This window comes from Rhododendron vialii, chromosome 5a, assembly GCF_030253575.1.
Source record: "Rhododendron vialii isolate Sample 1 chromosome 5a, ASM3025357v1".
Classification (NCBI taxonomy): domain Eukaryota; kingdom Viridiplantae; phylum Streptophyta; class Magnoliopsida; order Ericales; family Ericaceae; genus Rhododendron; species Rhododendron vialii.
Window position 1 is genome coordinate 27,624,697 of NC_080561.1, and position 20,878 is coordinate 27,645,574.

General features: G+C 35.7%; 1 long non-coding RNA gene and 8 other non-coding genes across 11 annotated transcripts; all 9 read left to right on the top strand.

Moving 5' to 3' along the window:
- Positions 1-29: 29 nt before the first annotated feature.
- LOC131326749 (uncharacterized) lies at positions 30-4,870 on the top strand. Of its 3 annotated transcripts, none has more exons than XR_009200109.1 (5): positions 30-294; positions 562-811; positions 847-1,667; positions 1,778-1,838; positions 1,912-4,870. It is a non-coding gene; the product is annotated as an uncharacterized LOC131326749 (long non-coding RNA). The 3 variants fall into 3 exon arrangements; XR_009200108.1 differs by having other exon boundaries at positions 562-592; positions 1,328-1,667; XR_009200107.1 differs by having other exon boundaries at positions 562-1,667.
- On the top strand, positions 3,532-3,637 carry LOC131328103 (small nucleolar RNA snoR69Y). Its single transcript, XR_009200385.1, has one exon. It is a non-coding gene; the product is annotated as a small nucleolar RNA snoR69Y (small nucleolar RNA).
- Positions 3,726-3,806, top strand: LOC131328173 (small nucleolar RNA snoR53Y). The gene has a single exon (XR_009200447.1). It is a non-coding gene; the product is annotated as a small nucleolar RNA snoR53Y (small nucleolar RNA).
- Positions 4,837-4,942, top strand: LOC131328108 (small nucleolar RNA snoR69Y). Its single transcript, XR_009200390.1, has one exon. It is a non-coding gene; the product is annotated as a small nucleolar RNA snoR69Y (small nucleolar RNA).
- Positions 4,943-5,028: 86 nt separating this feature from the next.
- Positions 5,029-5,109, top strand: LOC131328174 (small nucleolar RNA snoR53Y). Its single transcript, XR_009200448.1, has one exon. It is a non-coding gene; the product is annotated as a small nucleolar RNA snoR53Y (small nucleolar RNA).
- Positions 5,110-6,132: 1,023 nt separating this feature from the next.
- On the top strand, positions 6,133-6,236 carry LOC131328105 (small nucleolar RNA snoR69Y). Its single transcript, XR_009200387.1, has one exon. It is a non-coding gene; the product is annotated as a small nucleolar RNA snoR69Y (small nucleolar RNA).
- Positions 6,237-6,605: 369 nt separating this feature from the next.
- Positions 6,606-6,684, top strand: LOC131328182 (small nucleolar RNA snoR53Y). The gene has a single exon (XR_009200455.1). It is a non-coding gene; the product is annotated as a small nucleolar RNA snoR53Y (small nucleolar RNA).
- Positions 6,685-7,690: 1,006 nt separating this feature from the next.
- On the top strand, positions 7,691-7,797 carry LOC131328109 (small nucleolar RNA snoR69Y). The gene has a single exon (XR_009200391.1). It is a non-coding gene; the product is annotated as a small nucleolar RNA snoR69Y (small nucleolar RNA).
- Positions 7,798-7,882: 85 nt separating this feature from the next.
- On the top strand, positions 7,883-7,963 carry LOC131328177 (small nucleolar RNA snoR53Y). Its single transcript, XR_009200451.1, has one exon. It is a non-coding gene; the product is annotated as a small nucleolar RNA snoR53Y (small nucleolar RNA).
- The last annotated feature ends 12,915 nt before the right edge of the window (positions 7,964-20,878 follow it).

Below are 20,878 nucleotides of genomic sequence, written 5' to 3' on the forward strand. Positions count from 1 at the left end.
GACTTTGTTTACTTTTCTCAACGTCTCTCTCTCTCTCTCTCTGTCTCTCCAACTCTCCGTTCTCAACGTCTCTCTTTCTCTCTGTCTATCTGACTCTGAGACCGAGCTAGTTGAGCAGTAGGAGGAGAATCGTTCGAATCTCAGGTAAAGCACAGTCGCAGTCTCTCAACGTCTTTCTCTCTCTGTGTCTCTCCGACTCTCTCATCACCTCAGCTCACCGACTCACTCACCAGTCACCTTCGCCTGCGAAAGAGGCAGCGTTTGGGCTGGGACGTTGCGCCTCAGGTCCCTAAGGTATCGAATCTGTTCTCGAAATCTTTAATTCTTCGGTTTACATTCTTTTTTTTTTCTTTCTTTCTATGTTGCTGTTTTGCTAGATCTGGTCGAAATTAGATGCATCCTAGATCAGGTATGGTGAAAGGTTTATCTTTTCATGCTAGGTGGCTTGTCTGTGATCAGATCTTTAAAATTCATGCCTATTATAATTTGCTTATTCTATTCGTTCTTTGATGATTTTGAAATGTGCTAATGCGATTTTATCATCCTTCCGGTCTTTTGCAGGCTACCTTCACTGACATTCTGAAACAACTTGGTATGCTCTCTTACATTTTTCTTATTTGTGTTAGGGTTAAATCTCTCTCTTCTTTTTTTTTTTTGATAATGTAAAATTGTTAGGGTTAAATCTCATGCTTTCAGAACAAGAGTAACTGTTTTAATAATGTATACGAGCTTGGTTCTATACTTCTATGCTATTAGACTACGAAGTCTCTGGTTAAAACTTTTGATAGTGTTATTCAGTAGCTTGGGCACTGTGTTGCATTTTTGTAGTGGGTGTTAAAATACCAGCTGTTGCTTTGTTATTCCTATAGTCCTTATGGATGAGCTTCTATAGAAGACAAGGTCTGCTCTTTATCGGTCTGGGCATTGTTACTCTCGCTAACTTCTTGGTTACAACTACAACCAGCTATCAGTATTTGTTTTCTTGGTGTATGTGCAAAGGGTGTCCAAGAAAAGGTGATATGACGAAATTAAAGTCAAAATTTAGAGACCTCTCTTATGTGCACGAGTGAGAAACCCCGCGTGCATTTGCATGCTTGTGGTCAGAACTTTACTTAGGTGCAAAGAAGACTAACTCCATCGAGAACCAAAAAGGATTGGATGTGAGCTTTGACTATCTGAACTCAAGCTCATTATCCATCCTTGATGCTCACATACGAGAATGATGAAACCCAACAGAAAAACCTACTTACCCCTTCGTTGTGCTTTATTTGTAGTCTTTGTGTCCAAATACTGTAAGAAATCCTTCTCCTTGTTCCTCTTTCTGCAGCCGGGCGGTTCAAAATGGATCTTAGTTCCAGAAAGTCTTCAATAAAGCTGATGATCCAGGACGAACTTACCAAACTAGCTGATGAGGCAGATGATGGCGATGCTGAGAAAGATGAGACCCAACCCTCCAGTAAAGGTGTGAAGGCGTGACTGCCAAAAGTGAAACAAGACTAGATGAAAATGTAATGGCCTTCAATAGTCTTCCGGGATCTTGTGATCTATTTTTGTATACAGCATGCTGTAATTTATGTTTAGGAGTTCTTTCACGTCACGTTGAACTTGTATGTTTTATGCTTTGTAGGTATGGGTAACGTTGGGACTACGCAAGTTAAGTCGCAAAGGTTGATTTTGTACTTGGTTTCAATCACTTGTCATATTTAGAATCCAAAGTTTTCATGTAGCTGTAGACCGAAATGGCTATCTTATGCTTTTTGTATACCAATCTTGACAGGTTATTCATGACAGATTTGGCATTGTTGAAGCTCTCATGACCACAGTACATGCAATTACTGGTGTGTGCCTATTTCTCGTCCTTGTTACTTTGGAGAATGTGAAATTGTTGTCTTATTATTGCATGTGTTTCAGCCACACAAAAGACTGTTGATGGTCCATCACAGAAGGACTGGAGAGGTGGAAGAGCTGCCTGTTTCAACATTATCCCCAGCAGTACCGGAGCTGCCAAGGTATTTATGCAATGATCTTCTGTTTTATTGTAATTAGTTGCTAGACGAATTATGGGTGTGCATATATCTGTTATTCAAATGTAAACCAATATGTTTGGTGTTATGGTTAAGTGGATGAAATATAAATGTTGGTCAGTTTTGTTTTCTTCCTTTCCCCATCCCTGCAAGGCCCCTTGGAGTTCCAAATGCTTTTCACTCCAGTTGATTGAATTCGTGCTCCTGTTTGTGCATCTTGTCCACAAATCATGGTATGGATTGATTTTTGCTTACTCAGATCATGCTATTTGTTGGTAGTATTGATTGGAGTCTGGGGATATCTGTTATTATCACTTTAAGATCTCTATATAAGTGAATTTTGTGGCCAAGATGTCTGAAATTTTTTGATTTTCCATAGCATTACGCATTGCAGTGAATTTTGTGGCCAAGATTTCTGAAATTTTTGAGTTTTCCCCAGCATTACGTACTGTTACTTCATGTACATTTGATAGTTTACATATTGTTGAGTTTGAGTTTCTGATTGTTGTCCCTTCAGTGAAAGGATATTGTTGCTTTGGATTATTATTCCTATAGTATTTCAGCTTATGGTTTTCGATTCTACAGAGGGGACTGTTTGTTTCCATGACTATTCCGTTTACTCCTTTTTGGACACAGATTGATTTCCGTTATCTTCATTACGGTTTTCGAAACTTGCGTTTTGGGAATAACTTGAAAATAACTGAGCTTTTAGAAAATATGTAGGCAATGTTTCCAAGTTTGAAATTATTTTCATGGAAAAATGATTTGGCCTTGAAAACTATGATTATTTTCGTTTTAATATCTGAAAAATGTGCTATGGAACTGATTTTTAAGACAAGCCTTAGATTTGTTAATCGGCACGGGCACGAGCACGACACGTTTGAAGGCGGCACACCACGCCACACGCACGGTCTAATCTTGGCACGGCACGGCACACGATTAAGTAAACGGGCCAACACGGCACGATTCAAAAAAGGCATGGCACGACATGACGCGATAAAAAAAAGCATGGCACGACATGACACGATAAAAAAAGGCATGGCACGACACGACACGACACGATAAAAAAAGGCATGGCACGACACGACACGACAAAAAGGAACGACACGATACAACAAAAAAATGCACGACAAGATACGTCACGATTAATTAATCAGGCACGTCATGACACGACACGAATTAAAAAAGGCACAGCCCGACAAAGTAAAATGGCCCACAACGGAATGCTTAAAGCACGGCACGATGAAGTAAACGGGCACAGCATGCCACGGCACGATGAAGTAAATGGGCATGGCATGGAAGTCGAATGGCACGGCACGTTAGGCATGTTGGACACCTCTACTAATTTCAAAACGAAGTCTGAACGCCTCCATCTTTTTTGGTTGGAAAAATTATTCATTGCCCCCGAGAAAGGGGGCACTGAATGATCTCTTGTTTGGTTAGTTTTGTTATTTTTGAGATAAGTTTTTCGTACTCAATTTTTTATTTTTTATTTGGAATAAATGGGGTGTATTGCGATGATGATAACTGTTAATCCCAGCTCATTATGAGACCTCCTCTTTTGTGAGAAGGTTAGGGAAAATACTCTATCCTAACATGTATCTGAGCTTCGTACTTTTTTCTTTTTCTTTGATTTTTAGATTTAATTTCTACTTGGTTCTTTATTGAAAAAAAGAAAGAAAGAAAGAAAAGGGTTTTGATGTTCCCTGTGATGTTTATGACCATGCTAATTCAGATCATTATATGATCGAATACTTCTTCATCTTATCTTCTGAGGGAACATTCTTCTCCTTCTTTGATTTCCTCATTTTATTTTACTATATTCGTTACTCCATCCCTGTTCTTTTTGTTGGTAATTCTTTTCGCTATTACTATGAATGTTTTTGAGATCATTGAATGTTTAAATTTACGAGAATTAGAATCTAGGGGTATGGTTCCGCTAACTTAAATATATAATAAGTGATTGGCAATAATCAAGTCTTTTCTACTAAATGGTATTACCATTTTAGCAGATGTACGTGAGGAGCCTAGAAATCATTTGAATATGAAATTTGGTCCATTTAGTTTAGCGAAACACACCATACATAGATTTTAGTTTTCGGAGGTGAGTTAGTTTCCGGACTGTGTTGGCATTGGACGGTCCGGATTTTAATGAAACTTTTCTCCCAAAACTTTTTCATTAAAATTCGGACCGTCCAATGTACTTTGGACGGGTACAATTTACCTTTGATAACCATTATTTAGCTCTGTGAAATAATTTTTCTTAAAAAAAGAGGTTTTTTTTTTTGATCCGCCTTAAAAAAAGAAGTTAGAAAACATGTTTCCGTAGAAAGTACTGGGCCACAAAATATGCAACCTTGGGTCATGCCCAACCATACCCAGTCTTGTTCCCAGTCCACGAGGCCTCCCTTTTTCAGGCCTCCCAATAACCATATCATGGGTATATACGTAAAATCATGTAGACAGCCCTCAATAAACCCTAACTCTAGCCCATCAATCGCTTTATTTATACCCCATGCCTCTTCTTCCTGTGCTTCACGAAGCCTTCTAAATTTGCCCAAATCTAACCTGCAGGTCTCTCTCTCTCTCTGTGGATGCTCATGTTAGTATCTGTATGTACAAGTCTGAGAGACGCTTTTCGTTGTAATTTTCAAACAAAGCCTGAAATGCTTCCATCTTTTTTGGTTGGAAAAATTATTCATTGCCCCCGAGCAAGGGGGCACTGAATGATCTCTTGTTTGGTTGTCAGTTTTGATATTTTTTTATATAAGTTTTTCGTACTCAATTTTTGTTTTTTTTTGGAATAAAGGGGGTGTATTGCGATGATGATATCTGTTAATCCCAGCTCATTATGAGACCTCCTCTTTTGTGAGAAGGTCAGGGAAAATACTCTATCCTAACATGTATCTGAGATTCGCCCTTTTTTTTTTTTTCTTTGTTTTTTAGATTTAATTTCTACTTGGTTCTTTATTGAAAAAAAGAAAGAAAGAAAAAGGGTTTTGTTGTTCTCTGTGATGTTTATGACCATGCTAATTCAGATCATACTGTGATCGAATACTTCTTCGTCTTGTCTTCTGAGGGAACATTCTACGCCTCCTTTGATTTTCTCATTTTATTTTACTATTCAGTACTCCATCCCTGTTCTTTTTGTCGGTAATTCTTTTCGCTATTACTATGAATGTTTTTGAGATCTTTGAATGTTTAAATTTACGAGAATTAGAATCTAGGGGTGCAGTTTTGCTAAATTAAATATATAATAAGCGATTGACAATAATCAAGTCTTTTCTGCTAAATGGTATTACCATTTTAGCAGATGTATGTGAGGAGTCTAGAAATCATTGGAATATGAAATTTGGTCCATTTAGTTTAGCGAAAAACACCATACATAGATTTTAGTTTTTGGAGGTGAATTAGTTTCCGGATTGTTTCGGCATTGGACGGTCTGGATTTTAATATAACTTTTTTTCGAAAAGTTATTCATTAAAATCCGAACCGTACAATGTACTTTGGACATGCACGATTCACCTCTGTAAACCATTATTCATGAAAAGCTCTCTGAAACAGTTTTTTTAAGAAAAAGAAGTTAGAAATCATGTTTCCGTAGAAAGGACCGGGCCACAAAATATGCAACCTTGGGTCAAGCCCAACCATACCTAGTCTTGTTCCCAGTCCACGAGGCCTCCCTTTTTCAGGTACCCCAATAGCCACATCATGGGTTTATAGAAAAACTCATAGAGACCCCCCTCAATAAACCTTGACACTGGCCATCAATCGCTTTATTTATATACCCCGTGCATCTTCTTCTTCATCTGCTTCACGAAGCCCTCGGAATCTGTCTAAATCCAAGCCACAGGTCTCTCACTCTCTTTGTCTCCCTCTGGATGCTCGTGTTAGTATCTGTATGTACGAGTCTAAGTGATGTTTTTTGCCGTAATTTCTAAACAAAGCTTGAAACGCCTCCATCTTGAATGGTTGGAAAAATTATTCATTGCCCCCGAGCAAGGGGGCACTGAATGATATCTTGTTCGGTTGTCAGTTTTGATATTTTTTGAGATGAGTTTGTCGTACTCAAATTCTTCTTTTTTCTTTTTTTTTTTGGAATAAAGGGTTGTATTGCAATGATGATAATTGTTAATCCTAGCTCATTATGAGACCTCTTTTGTGAGAAGGTCAGGGAAAATACTCTATCCTAACAGATAATCTGAGCTTCGCCCTTTTTTTCTCTTCCTTTCACTTTTAGATTTAATTTCTACTTGGTTCTTTATTGAAAAAAAGAAAGAAATACTCCTTCCATCCCTTTTTAAGTGTCCCGCTTCGTAATTTCAATTTGTTAAAAAAACTTTATCACTACACCTTTCACATTAATTTTTACCTCCATTTTTTTTACTTACTCTCTATGGAAACATTATCATTATACTTTTACTTACTAACTTTTCCAAATGGATTCTACTTTTAGGGGTAAAATGGAAAATGTACCCATTTTTATCCACTAACTTTACAAAATGGACATTTATTAAGGAACAACTCAAAATGGAATACTGGACATTAAAAAGGGGACGGAGGGAGTAAAAGGGTTTTGATGTTCTTTGTGATGTTTATGACCATGCTAATTCAGATCGTTGTGATCGAATACTTCTTCATCTTATCATCTGAGGGAACATTCTTCGCCTCTTTTGATTTTCTCATTTTATTTTTCCATTCAGTACTTCGTCGTTGTTCTTTTTGTTGAAAATTCTTTTTGCTATTACTATGAATGTTTTTGAGATCTTTTGAATGTTTAAATTTACGAGAATTAGAATCTAGGGTTGCGGTTCCGCTAAATTAAATATATGATAAGCGATTGGCAATAATCAAGTCTTTTCTACTAAATGGTATTACCATTTTAGCAGAAGTATGTGAGGAGCCTAGAAATCATTGGAATATGAAATTTGGTCCATTTAGTTTAGCGAAACACACCATACATAGATTTTAGTTTTCGAAGGTGAATTAGTTTCCAGACCGTTTTGGCATTGGATGGTCCGGATTTTAATGAAACTTTTCTTCAAAAACTTTTTCATTAAAATCCGAACCGTCCAATGTACTTTGGACGGACACGATTTACCTCCGTAAAACATTATTCATGAAAAGCTTTGTAAAGTAGTATTTCTTAAAAAAAAAGAAAACATTTTTCCTTAGAAAGGACCGGGCCACAAAATATGCAACCTTGGGTCAAGTCCAACCATACCCAGTCTTGTTCCTAGTCCAGGAGGCTTCCCTTTTTCAGGCCCCCCAATATCCACATCATGGGTATCTACGTAAAATCATAGAGACCTCCCTCAATAAACCCTAACCCTAGCCCATCAATCGCTTTATTTATACCCCATGCCTCTTCTACTTCCTCTTCTTCATGAAGTCCTCTGAATCTGTCGAAATCTAACCCACAGGTCTCTCTCTCTCTCTCTCTTTGGATGCTCATGTTAGTATCTGTATGTACGAGTTTGAGTGATGACTTTCGCTGTAATTTCCAAACAAAGCTTGAAATGCCTCCCATCCTGTTTGGTTGGAAAAATTATTCATTGCCCCCAAGCAAGGGGGCACTGAATGATCTGTCGTTTGGTTGTCAATTTTGATATTTTTTGAGATAAGTTTTTCGTACTCAATTCTTTGATTTTTTGGGAATAAAGGGGGTGTATTGCGATGATGATATATGTTAATCCCAGCTCATTATGAGACCTCCTCTTTTGTGAGAAGGTCAGGGGAAAATACTCTATCATTACATGTATTTGAGCTTCGTCCTTTTTTTATTTTTCTTTGATTTTTAGATTTAATTTCTACTTGGTTCTTTATTGAAAAAAAGAAAGAAAGAAAAGGGTTTTAATGTTCTCTGTGACGTTTATGACCATGCTAATTCAGATTATTCTGTGATCGAAGATTTCTTCGTCTTATCTTTTGAGGGAACATTCTTCGCCTCTTTTGATTTTCTCATTTTATTTTACTATTCGGTACTCCATCCCTGTTCTTTTTTGTTGGTAATTCTTTTCGCTATTACTATGAATGTGTTTGAGATCTTTAGATGTTTAAATTTACCAGAATTAGAATCTAGGGGTGCGGTTCCACTAAATTAAATATATAATAAGCAATTGACAATAATCAAGTCTTTTCTGCTAAATGGTATTTACCATTTTAGCATATTTATGTGAAGAGCCTAGAAATCATTGGAATATGAAATTTGGTCAATTTAGTTTAGCGAAAAACACCATACATAGATTTTAGTTTTCGGAGGTGAGTTTGTTATGGAAAGAATAGTTAGTTGAAATTCCCAAATGGGGTTCATTTCATTCCATTTTTCTTCTAAGTAGATTTGGTCCCCCTCCCCAAAAGTAATATTTTATTTATTTATTTTCTAAATTATTTTATCTTTCATGTTTAATTTATTGTTTTATGTTTTATTTATATCTTTTTTCTCATTTATTTATTTAGTATACTTTATATCTTTTTTCTTATTTATTTATTTAATAATATTTATTTAACTAAATCCTCTTTTATTTAATTCTTAAATCTTTTATCTTATTTATTTAATATTTTGTTTAAATTTTCTTCTTACCTTCTTATCTTTAATTATAACTACTCATTCAGATTTTCTTCTTATCTTCCTATCTTCAATTAAAACCACTTCTTCAGATTTTCATTTTATCTTCAATTATAACCACTCATTCAGATTTTATTCTTACCTTCTTATCTTGAATTGTAACTACTTATACAAGAATATCATTTTTCTTCTTACCACTCATTCTGAATTCCTTCATATATAGAAGCTTAATATTTCCTCAACATATATTTTCGTAATTCAAAGAAGAACATTATGGATGACTACAACTTTTCTTTTTCAGATAGTTGGTCAGTTGAGAATGATGTTCGTAGTGGGGAGAACATCTCCCACAGTAGTCGTGATTATATATCCGAATTTACCACTAATCAAGTTAGTTATTACTGTTGTTGTTTTGCATATTCGTTATTTATTTTAAAAATAGAGAAAATATGTTAATACTGGTTAATGTTGTACTTATACATATTCATTTTTTTATATAGATTTTGAAAGTAGAGAAGATAGGTTAGTTTGGGCGCGGAGCGTTTGTCTAAAATATGGTATTGTGGTGGTTATTAAAAATTCTGCTAATTTAAAAGGCGGCAAGCTGTTGAAGTGCATTCTTGGTTGTGAAAGAGGAGGAAAGTACGAACCGCCACTATATTTGGTTGAAGGGCAATCCTTGCAAAGAAATACTGGAACGAAAAAATGCAATTGTCCATTTGAACTGTGAGGTATACCAAAACCTCCATACGGTGTCATGTTGGGTTTAATGGTTTGTTGTGGTTTCCATAATCATAAAATAGCAAAATATATTGAGGGCCACAAGTACCCGTCAAGGCTAAAACCAATAGAGAAATAATTTGTGGTCGACATGGCCAATAGCTCTGAGCCTCGTGAAATTCTTAATATTTTGAAGGAAAAAGACCCCGTCAAACACTACGGGAATCAAGAGCGTTTACAATGCCATTTTTACAAACAAAGAAGCCAAACTGGATGGTTTAACTCCTATTCAGTATGTCATATGTCAATTATTTAAGAAAGAATATCTCTATAAATTTCTTACAAATTTAGATACCAATGAAATCACAGATATTGTTTGCGTTCATCCTATAAGTCTAGAGCTATCTGTCAACTTTCTGTCCATATTGATCATTGATGCCACATACAAGACCAATGAGTATCGGATACCACTATTGGAGGTTGTGGGTATTACATTCACATGGCGAACTTACTCGCTTATGTTCACATATCTTAGTAATGAGAGAGAAAAGCAATTGACATCGGCATTGGATACCTTAAAAAACTGGAAGCTACATTCAGCGATTACCTTAGGCTTATTAACGTTATATTTTCCACACTGTTGACGTCAAAGGTGACGGTTATTGTGGATTTAGGGTGATAGCTGCACAAATTGGGTATAGTGAAAATGATTGGAATCGAGTACGAGAGGAGCTTATTGAAGAGATTCGACAAAATTATGATCTATACAGTGATTTATCCAGCACATGATTGGGCAAACCATTTACTACACTTACTGAATTGCTTCGAGCCTAGGGCACCAATGGCACATTGGATGGATTCTCTGACTTTAGGAGTTGTCATCGCAACAAGGTACAACCTTGTACTACATATATTTTAGTTGAATGCTTTCGGTTGTTTTACTCACTTGCCATTGAGGTCCCCTCCAGTTCTGGTTGAAGACTGTCGGAAAATTGCTATTGCTCGTGTTTACAATCAATTCGTGCAAGTTTTCTTAGAACCTCGTTACCACGTACCACCCATCCCAACATTGTGGTGGGAGCATGCATCAAACGAAGCTACAGAATGGGCTGCTAGTTATGGAACAAGTATATGCAATTGTGGTACGAAGTAATGGGTACAAGAGAGACGGGAGCAGAATTTGAAGGAAATATTGATTAGAATTTGTATTTTCATGTATTGACAATATGTACTCAATTATAATAAAATGAAATTTTGTTTAATTTTATTATTGTTGATTAGAAGTTATTTTTATTATTCATTGTTAATACAAATTAATTAACTAATTAAAATAATATACATTTCTTAATTATAAATTCAATTTTAATTAAAAATATAATTTTAGTTAACCAAATTAAAATTAAAGAGTGGTGCTTAAATAAATAAAGATATGAAATTAAGTAAATAAGTAAAAAAAGAACAAAGAATTAGAAAATTAAAATAGAATTTGGGTTGGGGGGGGGGGGGGGGGGCGGCGGACCTCTCTTCTTCTAATCACCCAACTTAACCCTAGTGAATTGTATTGTTCCAAGTCAAAGTTGCGAGCCTTGATTTGTTCGGAGAAAAGTTTTGCTATTAAGTAATTTTTTCGATAGAGTAATTTTGTACTACATTAATCTTGGGGTGGTGAATTTTTTCAATTTTTTGTTAAAACTTTTGAGATTAATTGTTTGAAAAGGTATAAGATTATGGAGCACAGACTAATAAAATCCACAAAATTATGTTTATGGGGGTTTTTTTCGTTTTTAATAAATTTTTTTGTTTGATCACTTTTGGTCCTTTCAACTTTCTGAACTTTGCTGGTCAAGAATAATCAATCAAGAGAACGTTAAGGCGAATTTACAAACAATTTGAATGACGTGCTTCGTAGTGTTGACCCAAGAGCTAGAGACAAGTCAATACTACGTTTTATAGCTGCAGCACCCCTCTCGGGCAAGGGATGGCTTGGCAATGGGGTGGGTTGGAGTTGGATTTAGCATCTCCCAAACTCATGGACGGAGCCAGAAATTTCATCACGTAGGGGCGACCGTGCATGCAAAAAATATATATAAATACACATGTATAATCACATAAATACATTAAAACTCAAAATAACATAAATACATAAATCGGTTTAACTAATGGGATCGATCTTAATGTATATGTCTTGTTTTTCTTTATTGTTCATTTTCTTTTTTTCATTCATCACAACTAAACGAATTCGATAAATGGGCTTTCATGTTACTTGATTTTTCCAGTCAAAAAACAAAGAATTATGAGAAGTCTAGAATAACAATTGGGGAAAGACATACCTACAACTTAAATTCATCAAAATTACTTAGGATTTCCAAAATCTCTTTTCCTTTGTCTCTATTTTCTCGAAATTGCCTTTGAAGTCGTAACAATTGAGGATGTTTGTGTGTATATATATATATGTATATATATATATATAGAGAGAGAGAGAGAGAGAGAGAGAGAGAGAGAGAGGGGGGGGGGGGGGGGGGGGGGGGAAATTGGTGTGGAGTGTTGTTAATCGCACCCCCTGTGTCAGGCCCCCCCTGACACGAGCCCTCTTCAATTCCCCGTTTTACCCCGGCTCTCTTTTTCTCTCTCTCCCCACTGTCTCTCTCTCTTATTTTATTTTTTGTTATAAAATTTTAAATGCTAATAACTTTTTTTTCACGTATTTTTTTTAAAATAAATTTTATATTTTTAAAATCTACTCAATGAAATCTATCAAACGAGCCTAATATTGATGGTGAAATAATGTAAAACAGAAAAATTATATTTTTTGGTAGTTTAAACTGTCTAAAGAGGTTGAAAAATTGAGTGTCCTAAATTTCAATCCGTTTGAATCAAATATCTCTTAGGGTTAATCAACGAGAGTCCTAGAGTCAAAATTTAATTATGATCATTTAGGATAAAATGATCAGAAAATTAAAATCTTTCCACCGGTTCAAACGGATTGAAATTTGAAATACTTAATTTTTTAACTATATTTTTTAATATATAAATTGTCTAAAGAGGTTGAAATCACGTATTTTTTAAAAATAAATTTTATATTTTTGAAATCTACTCAACGAAACCTATCAAACAAGTCAAATATTGAATATGAAATAATGTGTTTAAATTAAATGATTTTTTTGGGCCCAGTATAATATCTCTTTATTTTTATTTTTTGTCCTTTTTTTATTTTCGTCCCGACGGTTCTATCTGCATTACTTCATACCACAAATTGGAGGCGTGCTTCATAAGGATGAGCCTATCCGTGTGCTTCATTTGATGCATTTCGCCTCCACCATATGATAATGGGTGGTACAGGATAATGAGGATATAAAAAAACTTGCACGAAGTGATTTCCATTAACATGACCAATAGCTATATGTTTGCGCGCTGCGAATGGAACTGGATGGGAGCTCAACGACAAGTGAGTGAGACAACTCGAAGCAATCATATTGAATGTATGTAGTACAACGTTGTACCTTGATGCGGACAAGTCCCAATGTTATAAAATCCATCCAATGATCCTCTGGTGCCGATGGTTGGATGCAAATTTTTTATTTTATTTTAATGTCCTTATTCAATTTTTTTTCCCATTTGTTAGTTTTTGGTCAATTTTTTGGGGATTATTGCTTCTTCATAACAAGAGGAATCTAAAAAGTAAAAAACTACGATCGAAATCCTTTTTTTTTTTAAATAAAGACGAAAAAATTGGCTTATTGGCTTATTTTTGTCTTTATTCAAAAAAATTAGGTTTGGATCATAATTTTTTATTTTTTAGATTCCTCTCATCACGACGAAGCAATAATTCTCAAAAAATTAACTAAAAACTAACAAATGCCATTTTTTTTTGAATAAATACAAAAAAATAAGCCAAGTGGCTTATTTAGCCGAACGCCCCCTTAATATTAAACTACCACAAAAATATAATTTTTCCGTTTTACATTATTACATCATCAATATTAGGCTCATTTGATAGGTTTCATTGAGTATATTTCCAATATATATAATTTATTAAAAAAATAGGTGAAAAAAAATTATTAGTATTTAAAATTTTACAAAAAAAGAGAGAAAGCGAGAAGGGGGGGGGGGGGGGGGGGGGGGGGGGGGGGGGGGTAGGGGTAAAAGGGGAAAAGGGGATCCGTGTCAGGAGGGGGGCCTGACACGGAGGGGGGCAATTAGCAATCCACTTTGGTGTGCCATTGAGATTTTAGGGCAAAATAAAACGAAATGTGCAAGTTTATTACTTGAATATTCACAATATTAACTCTATAGTTTTATTTTTTGTTACATTTTTGCCCTTAGTTTTTAGTAATTAATGTTGGTATCCTCGTAGTTCAAATATTACAATTATATATATTTTTTCAAAATTCTTCGCAGGGACGAGCCTATATATTTTCATAGGAATTTTTTTTTTATACATATAATAGTGTTTATTTTTCTTCTTGCAAGGGCGACCGTCCCTAATAGCCTCTCCCTGGCTCCATCCCTGCCCAAACCCACCTCCATTTTATATCGGATCAGAGTTGGATACCATCTCCGTCCCATTTGCTTATCGGATTGGATAAAACCTGCTAGGATCGGGGTGGGTACACATAGATTGGAGCAGCTAGGGGTTGAGGCAGGTACACGTACGTAGGTTGGAGCGGCTAGCGAGTGTCACTCGCTGTTTTTGAGTTGACATACGTTTGGAGGGGCTTTGTTCAGTGTCGTTCGTGTTTTTGGATTGAGGTTTTATTTCGGCTTTCTTTTAGTATGTTCTAGCTTTTAAGGGTCTTAGATCCAAAAAAAATAACAAAGGGTCTGTCTGTTGGGTTGGATCGATGAGGTTGAGTATTGTTCAAGAGAAATTTTTCAGTGCCGAGTGGGTACCACATGGTGTCTGCTCGGTACATCCGAGCCGTCGATGCAATTTTGGGCGGCTTGGATTTGGAGAGAGAAATAGGAGAGAGAAAGAGAAGGGGTGAGAGGAGAGAGAAGGTTTCAATCTGAGCCGTCCAAAAGTGCACCGGACGGCTCAGTAGTGCCGAGCGGGCGCCATATGGATATATACCCGCTCGGCACTGAAAAATTTCTCATTGTTCAGATTGAGCCTGACGGAACTATACTCCTACATTGATGTACCTGGGCACATGATGTTGGTTTGCTCGTGGGTGTATGTTTTTGGGTTGTAAACAAATTCTTACAGAAACTCAGAGAATTCGTTTGGTCTTTCCCTTGTATACCTCTTTGCTTTCCTTTTCATTTCTTCCTTCCCAAGGAGAGGGTTAGATTTCCATTGAAATGAATTAATTCTAAGTAATGATCACACAATCGCTTTGGGGAGGGCTTCTAAGTATTGGAGAACAAATTATTCAGTTGTACTAGGATATTCGATCGACCTCTCTGAACACCATGCAAAGTAAAAGAGATCTGGCACTTGCACCTGGCCCGATCTGCTAGCTCTTAGTGGCTCTACGTACGGTTGTGTGTGGTATGTTTGTGATTCATACAGATGGAACGCTAAAGGGATATTTCAATGTTTTTTTTTAACCATAATTAGAGAAACGAAGTACATTGCAGAATAATTTGTAGCACTAAAAGTTACAAGATCTGGCACCTGCGCCCGGCCTGATCTACCAGCTCTTAGTGACTCCATGTCCAATCGTGCGTGTTGTGTTTGCGATTCATACAAATGGAACGCTATAAGCAAATTTACAAGGGGTTTTTTTTTAATAGAAATTAGAGAAACGAAGTACACTGCTGAATAATTTGTAAAGTTACAAAAATAAGACAAGAAAAATCTTAAAGATAGTTTACCTCTTCCTTTTTTGATCAGCAATTTTTATTGAGGTTTTTCCAATTTTGTTGCCTGATGAAGGAGACAACATTAGACGCCAAAGCTCATGCTCTTCAAAGGAGTAGTGGATGTTATTGTTGGGATTACTGGAGTGACTAAAATTAGCAGCAATAGAAAATAGGGACACAATCACATATTAACTATACTAGCATTTGGGGTATACGGGTTGTGCGCGCAAGTGTGAGTAATCACAACAAATCAATATTCATAGCACGTTGAAGTGGGTACAAAGAATTAGTGGTAGTTCCTTCTGTTTTAATGGGTGAGAGGATAATCTTTTTTTTAAGGAAATGGAAGGGGCTGCAGTGCACCCGCCACACTCAATGCACCGTATAGTGCGGCTGATCCGGTTGTCCATCTCGACACGAACGACTCGGATTTAATCCGAGCTCCTACAAATCCTAGCCGTCCATTGTTCGGATGAAAATCTGAGCCGTTCATTATCGAGACGGACGACTGAATTGACCGCACTATACGTGTGATGCAGGGGTGCACTACAACACCCCCGGTCCTGTAGTGCAGTTTTGAGGGGTATCTATCAACTTGCTGGGGAAAAAAAAAACAAGGGTACCAACTTCCCATAAGAGCTGAACCCACAAATATGACCATTGAAACATAGGCATTACAAATATAGTTGCAAAAATATGACCGTTAAAAATGTAGTGGTTACAAATGTGGCCATTAAGAAAAGATCTGGTAAGAAATTATAACCATAAAAGTTAAAAATAATATTTAAATTAAAAAGTATGAGTATACAGAAAGAGTATTTCAAATAAAATGAAGTTAGAATAGAAGTATGATGCACAGTACTTTGAAAAAAGTGACTAGTTATAGTAGAAAAGTTACTTTTTAAGTTTAATTTTATCCAAAATTTGTTGAGGCTGATACATATGCTGGAACTGATTGGTGTGGTGGGACTTGTGAGAGTGATTTTACATTTTGCCCCCGATAGTTAGTTAATATCCCAGTAAAAAAAAGTTGTAAAAAGGACACTCTCCGTCCCTACTTGTTGATCTCTTGTTATATACTAAGCGAATCTTTAATTAGTTACTCCCTTTGTCTTAAAAGTGGTAATACTTTTTATATGCAATATGGATCTTACAAGATATTTTCAAATAATTCTTTTAAACAATATTTTCAAAATCAGTTAAAAGGTTTATAGATTACAAGATAAGTGACATAAACCCTAGAAAGGACAAATAAATTAGGATAGTGGGGACTGTATCTTTCAATTGGTAATATATTTTATATTCAATACTATTTTTTTTTTATATATCTTGATTAATTATATTATACAAAGTTTTTAAAATCACATAAAATATTACTCCATCCATCCCAATTTAATTGTCCTTTTTGAAAGTTTGTGCCACTTTTCAATTGATTATATCTTGTAATTTATAATTTTTTATGTGATTTTAAAAATATTATATTATAGAACTAATCAAGATCCATCAAACAAAATTCATAACTGATATAAAATTCATTACGGATTTAAAGATATAACTCATTTTTTAGCCGGTTAGAATAGAACGAGTTACAATTAAATTGAGACGGAGGGAGTAGTAATTAAAAAATATAATCAATAAAGAGTTACAAGGACTACTAAAAAGACTAATAAATGGGCACGGAGGGAGAAGTTTTGTTTTATACTCTTTAGAGCATCCACATTGTGATAAGCAAATGAGTAACCAAAAAATACCCCACATTGTAATAAGCAAAATTACAAGTCTTTTAGCAAGTAACCAAATTGAACCAATTTCATAAGTACTTATTTTTTAAGAAGGCAATTTCAAGCTTAATAATAATGTGTTTATGTAAATAATTTTTCCACCAATATGGATCTAGTTTGATAGATCTCATCGAGATCTTTTATACGGTGCAAAAAAATCGAAAAATTATTTTTCATTTATATTATTTTTAAATTTGAAAATATGAAATAAGTACTTATTTTTTAAAAAGGTGTTCTGGAACGGGGCCTTAACAATTTTTACCAATAACCAAAATTCAATAACCAAATTCGGATTTTTCGTAAATGAGTTCCAATTACACACCCGACCACACCAAAATATTCGTCTCGACAAGACAATTCCAAAACTGAAAGACCGGTTGCTGTAAACCTTTTCACGCGCCCTCACACGCCGCCTAAAGAGGTTGCACATGAGATCCACTTGCATCATGCGTTGAGCACGCCAAATTGAGTAAAGGCACATGATATTTGGCCATCCACAGTGGTATAATCAAAAAAAGATAATTAAAAGTTAACACATCAACTTTTGATTATTCACTTAAGAGGTTGTTAAGTTTAACAATATTGAGTTTCACAATTGTCACTTCTAATCCATAACCAAAATAAGGGGTCCACTACAATTTCACTCACACTCTCTCTATTTTCCGTCATCTACTTCCCTCCATTTACATTTTAATTTTGAGAAAAAATCGGTGACTTTCTTCTCTCCCACTATAAATTATTATTATTAATTAATTAATTTATTTTTATTTTTTTGTGGGGGGGGGGGAGGGAATAGAAACGGGAATGAATAGTGAAATACTTTAATCCGGCGATGATGGGTTGAATTGTAGATGATCGAAAAATATGAGTTTCACTTTTGGAGGGAAAGAAAGAGAAATAGTTTGCGGGTGAAGTGAAGAAGATATAGAATAGGCGAAGAAGAAAATTCCAGTTGAAGCATGCGTGTATTCAAATTTTGAAACTAGTTAACTTATATGGTGTGGGGTCCAAAAATTTTGATTATTGAAAAAGGTTGCTAGTTTTGGTTATCCAAAGTCCAAAATTTAATTATTTCTAAGGATGTTGTTAAGTTTGATTATACCACTGTGAGCTACTTTTTGCACCAACATTGTTAACTTTAAAAACAATTGATTTTTGATTATACCAATGTGAATGGCCTAACCTCTTTAGGCGGAGTGTGATGGTGCTCGAAAATGTTTACGGCAACCGGCTTTTCAGTTTTGGAATCGTCTCATTGAGATGAATAATTTGGTGTGGTCGGGTGCGTAATTGAAACTCGTTTGCGATTGGACAGATATGCATTGTGTATTGTGGGGGTTTTTTTTTGTTAGGGATGCAAAAATAACTAATGTGGAGGTAGAAGCCGTTAAGTTTGATTATGGACTAAATAGATAATCAAATGCTGACGTGGCATATTTTGATTATTAATTATTGATTATTATCATTGCAGATGCTCTTAGAATAGATGTTTACATACCAAAAACAAAGTAGTATGGTGCAAGTTGGCATTAACCAATTTTGGTGTGCTATAACTTACAAGTAGTATTAATGGGATTCGGATCCTTTATGAGGATTTACCTGTGAAGATCTTGTGCAGTGCCGGCCCAACCCCTAGGCCCAAGAGATCTAGGTATTGAGCATCCCAAAAATCTCAAATTTAAGGGACACTCCAATACTTTTACTACTTGGGTTTGAGTAAAACTTTTTTTAAGTTCAATAGAATAAAAAAAAGAGTACTGCTATTGGTACCGATGGTACCGTAGAGAAAATGCACCGACGGCCACCGGACGGCCGTCTCCGGACACTGTACGACCGATCCGAGCTGTCCAAAAATTTTAAAAAACAAAACCGAGTGGGCTTGCGAGAGAATCAACGGCATCTGAGGTGTGTAGGGTACTTGATCTGAGAACCCCTTTTTCGTGTATATACACGTATATACATATATAGACGAAAAAGGGATGCTCGGATCAAGTACCCTACACACCTCGGATGCCGTTGATTCTCGCGTAGGCCCACTCGGTTTTATTTTTTAAAATTTTTGGACAGCTCGGATCGGCCGTACGGTGGTCGGAGATGGCTGTCCGGTGGCCGTCGGTGCATTTTTCCTACGGCACCATCGGTACCAATAGGATTTTCGTAAAAAAAATGTCCAATTGGAGATAATGAGTTAGCTCAACCCATCATCCCTTAAACCCAAGTGCCCAACCTACCATCCCATAAGCCCAAATGCCCAATTTAACTGATACTTTTGCTTCTAGAAATGCAAAATGAGTAATTCAAGTGATACTCATGTGTTTTTGAGATAATATGTATTTGTCTATTTGGAGACTGTGTGTTTTGTGTTCCTATATAATGATTAGTAGAATTTTATATTAGTTTGACTTTATCATATTGTGATTGTTACTGTAAAAATTATTAAGTATTAACTTCTTTAAGGACACATGTTTTTTATTAGGCCTTGGGCTAAAAACCCTTGGGCCGACTTTAATCTTGTGAGGGTTGGTTCTGGATCTTTTATGAGGATTTACCAGTGAGGATTATGTGAGGGTTTTGCTGAGAGGCTGACAATACATTAACGAGGAGTCCCCTTTGTTTTGTTTGGAATCTGTTTACACCATATTTCACCGCCTATCGATGATCGACCGAAAGGTGGCAATTATAAAAATGCTTCTTATTTTATTATTTTGTATTAATAATATAACTAGTTTTTGTTCTTTTATTTGTTTGTATTTTAATGAAGTGCAGGACACTTGACATGCTCCTACACATTTAGAAGTTAAAGGACACTTATCATCGTCTTACACACTTTGAAGTTGAAGAGAAGTTATTTGGACACTTGGAAGATAATTAGAAGAATTAAGAATAGTGAGAAGTTATGAAGTTATTTCCTGCACATTTTTGTCTTCCTATAAATAGCATTTTTAGGCCTCATTGTAAACTCCTCCAACAAATCAAAGTCTTTACTTTGTTCTTAAATTTTTGTCTTACTAACTCACTTCTGGGTTATAATTAGTAGTAGGATTCAAATTCTAAGACTAACTTAGAATATTCGATGTATCGCTCGTGTCGATAGATCGATCGTTGAAGATTGATGGAAGAATCTCTTCCATTCTTCTTCTTTCTTATCATCAATTCCACATTTGACTCGACTACTATTTCTCTTCCGGTGAAATTTTGAAATACAGCGTGAAACCATGGATCCTTCTTGTGGAAACATAGTTGCATTCACCCTTATTTTTGTTGTTGACATTGTTTCCCGAAATTTCTGTCGATTTCGATCGAAGGAAAAATTGGTAAACAGAATCCCAGTCTTAGGGTTCTATTTTTGTTGCTACAGCAACCTCCAAATCAAGATATCTCTTTCCTTTCCATTCTCAGTTTTCAAAATCGTCCGTTGAGTTCAAAATCAAACCCTAAAAAGTTCAATTGGTTTCTTCGAAATCGCCGACTCCTATTTTTGATGATCGCATTGTTGAGCGTTTCTGTGACATTGTCTAGCTCTGATAAGGGTTTTGGCCGCTTGTTCATCTCATCAATGTCGACAGCCGTGGAATTCGAACTGCGGAACGGAGGAAGTAGTAATGTGGGCCTTGGAAGAAGACCAGAGAGGAAGGTTCTCATCAGATTATAAGGAGGAGGACAACGTTGTTGCGTAATGGAGGAGAAGAAGAAAACGACCCTGTTAGAATTTTATTCCATAAAACGGTGACGTGTTTGTTTAAAGAAATGAAGGATTGTTGTAGACCATTGAATCTCCTCATTAATGTGTTGTTAGTCTCTGAGCAAAACCCTCACAGGTAAATCTTAATAGAGGATCTGGATCCATATTAATGTGACATTAGAAAATTTTTGGTGTGTTTAGAACAATGTTATGGACACATTAAAATTTACATCCATTTTTACATCCCTCTCACCAATGATGATATAACTCACAAATACTATTAGAGGGTCCCATCATC